This window comes from Crocuta crocuta, unplaced genomic scaffold (assembly GCF_008692635.1).
Source record: "Crocuta crocuta isolate KB4526 unplaced genomic scaffold, BGI_CrCroc_1.0 scaffold290, whole genome shotgun sequence".
In the NCBI taxonomy this organism is placed as follows: Eukaryota; Metazoa; Chordata; class Mammalia; order Carnivora; family Hyaenidae; genus Crocuta; species Crocuta crocuta.
Window position 1 is genome coordinate 5,718,303 of NW_027527429.1, and position 3,574 is coordinate 5,721,876.

At 53.4% G+C, this 3,574-nt stretch overlaps 1 long non-coding RNA gene across 1 annotated transcript; it reads left to right on the top strand.

The window, feature by feature from the left end:
- The first annotated feature begins 795 nt into the window (after positions 1-795).
- Positions 796-3,556, top strand: LOC144227219 (uncharacterized). The gene is made up of 4 exons (XR_013333878.1): positions 796-939; positions 1,500-1,701; positions 2,344-2,439; positions 3,385-3,556. It is a non-coding gene; the product is annotated as an uncharacterized LOC144227219 (long non-coding RNA).
- Positions 3,557-3,574: the final 18 nt, after the last annotated feature.

Sequence of the window (3,574 nt, forward strand, 5' to 3'; positions counted from 1 at the left end):
TTATTTCGGCTCAGGTCATGATCTCATGGTTCGTGAAATCGAGCCCCGAGTCAGGCTCTGTACTGACAGCAAGCTTGCCTGGGATTCTCTCTCTCCGTCTTTCTGTCCCTCCCTTACACACACACACGTGCACACCTTCTCTCTCTCAAAATTAAAAAAAAAAAAAATTGATGGGTTTTTTTTTTCCAGGATTTTTCAATGAGTTAAAAACCTACAGAAATATATTTGAACTGCAGTGTGACTTTGAGTTTGTGACATGCATACACCAAGAGAAAAGGCTCGGATGTAACATAGGGTGCTTCTGCAGAGGGGTGAGTTTTGGGGGGATGGGTGCTGGGTTCTTTGGACACACTGTGGTGTGATATCGCCCGGCAGCGTGGTTTAAACTGCCAGGTCCGGGAGCCACCGATGTGGCTGAAGCTTCCTGCCCCCAGGAGAAGGCTGGCGTAACCGCTGATCAGATGATGGCTTCTCTGCATTTTTCAGGTTCCTCTGAGCAGCATATTTCTTTCTCCCTGTCAGAGCACTGATTGCATTATGTTGAGTGGTGTACTCGCAGCCTTTGGTCATCTTAATTAAAGCTCGTGAGGGAAGCCAAGAGAAGACATGGGTGAAGACAGACTCCTAAAGATGTAGAACAAACAACTAGATGACATGTGGGAAGAGGAAAGGGGGAGGGGACAGTTGTTTTTTCCAGCAAACATTTTTTTTTTTAAGTTTATTTCTTTATTTTGAGAGAGACAGAGACAGCATGAGAGGGGGAGGGGCAGAAGAGAGCGAGGAGAGAGCAAGAATCTCAAGCAGGCTCCGTGAGCTGCCAGTCCAGAGCCAGACCTGGGGCTTGAACTCATGAAACCGTGAGATCATGACCTGAGCCGAAGTCAGGAAGAGTCAGACGCTTCACAGTCTGAGCCACCCAGGGGCCCCTCCAGCAAGCATGTAAGAGACATCCAGAAGTTGTGGGGGTGGGGCAGTTGACTCCATTCTGATCTGAGACAAAGGAGCTGACCTTGAGCACAGCCCAGCCAGAGACCCCTCAATGGGCCTGGCTCTGAAACCTTGCTCCACCATCAGCGAGGTGGTCCCATCTTTAGGGTCCCCAGAAGTGTTAGAAACGCAGGCTCCCCCTCTCTGGGGCATCACAACCTGCGTTTGACAAGGCTGTGGGGTGTTTCGTGTGCATCAGAGCTGGAGCTCGGGTGGCTGCCCTCGAAGGGAGGAAATGCCAGCAGCGGGGGTGGGGGGGGGGGCGGGCAGCCTGTGAGGGCAGCGGAGGGTTGGCCAGACAGCCTGGCGGTGTCGGCCGCGGCTCCCGGAGCCAGAGAGCCGCACAGATAGCGGGCTTGGTTGGCACCTGCTCCAAGATGAACCCACTCAGTCAGGGTTTAAACCGTCAAGTCTTAAATGATTGAAAGGTACTTATAATAATAACACAGGCTCTTGTGGTTCCTGCTAATACGACACAGGCATAATCAAGACTCATTCCCGTTCTGCTGCAGGAGGCGAAGTGCTCGCTTCTGAATTTATTCCCGCTGTCCAGGAAGAGGCCTTCACTGAACTTGATCTGCCCCAGGGAGGGGGAGGGTTGCTAACCTCTGAAGATTTTTCTCCGCCTTCTCTGTGGAAATCTGCCCCAGGCAACAGCCCTGCTGCTGCTGCTTCCAAGGCAAATGGGAGGAGAAACCTTGCCAAGTTTGGAGGGTAAGAGAGGCCAGCCCCTCCCCCATCTCTTAACACTTCTGGAAACTTCTGGGGACTTCCAGGGACAGGGTGAAAAGGCCTGTGTGCTCGGTGAACAGCTGCTTCCTGGAGTAATAGGTGTTTATATGCCACTGGCCCCAGGGCCCCAAAGGGCAGTGCAGAGCCCCTTTTTGCATTCCGTATCCCCGTCTCTTCAGGGGTCCAAGTCCATGTCCACAGCGAGGTCTTGCCTCTGTCACCGCAGGCACGGGACAGCCTGCTTCCTTTCCCGATTTACTTGTGTAACCTTTTTTTTCTTTCTCTTTTTTTAAAAAAATGTTAACACTTATTTTTGAGAGAGAGAGACAGAGCACGAATAAGGGAGGGTCAGAGAGAGAGGGAGACACAGAATCTGAAACAGGCTCCAGGCTCTGAGCCATCAGCACAGAGCCGGTCATGGGGCTCGAACCCACAAACCGTGAGATCATGACCTGAGTTGAAGGCGGACGCTTAACCAACTTTGCCACCCAGGTGTCCCTTGTGTGACTTTTCTTAAAAAGATAAGGATGCCCTCCTAGGGGCAAGAGAGGTGTATGATTGAGTCAAAATGTAGCACTTTACCTTTGAGATCTTTATCGTTTCCATTTCTGTCCGCCATGTCAGGACCGCTTCAGAAAGGCAGGTTGGGGCGCCCTGGGCCCCTGAGAGCACCTGAGGATGTGGGTTCTGCCGACAGGTGGACTTCTAAGTCCCAGAAAGGTGAGAGGTGGGCTGTTCCCACACAAAGCAGGGGGGGCTGAAAGCTGGGGGGAGGGCACCGAGTGTCCCTGCCCTCAGCATCACGGTCCTGCGTCGCGTGCAGGGCTCTGACATCTTCTCTTTGTGAGGCAGAAACTCCCTGGGAAGCCAGCTTTCTCGCTGAATGCGGATAGTTCCAGAGAACCTGACTCCATGTGGCCTGTCCTCCTTCCCTGGCCCCAAGCAGGTGGCCCAAGCCTGGTCTTTCCATGAGGCAGAAGTGCTAAAGGGCAGGGGAAAACCTGGGAAGATTCCAGAAGAGAAGGTTCTGGAAAGTGAGCCCCATTGAGTCCTGGTCCCAGGGCGATGGGTCCTGAGCCCTAACCCCTGAATTACAGAATCAGCCCTCCACCACATTTTCCCCTGGGGGCTGTGCCCCAGGAGGGGAGCCAAGGTCTCAGTTCCCCAAATGCACCCCCGCCCACCAGCCCTCAAAGCTCCTGCATCACCCAGCCGTCCAGGGAACCTTCCGTGGGCTGCGCTCCACAGACTGTTCTCACCAGAATCCCTGTGGTCTCATCTGGAATCTCCTATGGCCTGACCTGCCTTCCCCACCCCACCCCCCATCACCAGTGAGACTTGGGCCAAGCGTGACCTTGAGCGCCTTTCCCCAGCCATTTTCCTGCAAGAGAGGATTCCCTCTTCCCGTTCCACTAGGGCCCAAGGTCCCGCATGCCAGGGGCGGGGAGTCAGCTCTGAGCACTTCCGGACCCCGGACTCTGGAATTCGCATGGAGTTCATTTGTGTGGTAGCTCAAGGTTGCTCACGTCCATGTTAACAGGGTTCCACTTCCTAATTTTGAAGGGCACCATACTCTACAGTGCAGCATTTACAGTGTGCTACCGGTCAAAGCTTCTAGCCCTCTTATTCTTTTTTTTTTTTTATGCTTTATTTTATATTTGAAAGAGAGAGAGTGCCCGCGCAAGCAGGGGTGGGGCAGAGAGATGGAGACAGAACCCGAAGCAGGCTCCGTGCTCGGAGCTGTCAGCACAGAGCCCGACGCTGGGCTCCAACTGAAAAGCAATGAGCCGAAGTCAGACGCTTCACCCAATGAGCTACCCGGGCGCCCCTTCCTTTTTTTTTTTTTTTTTTTTTT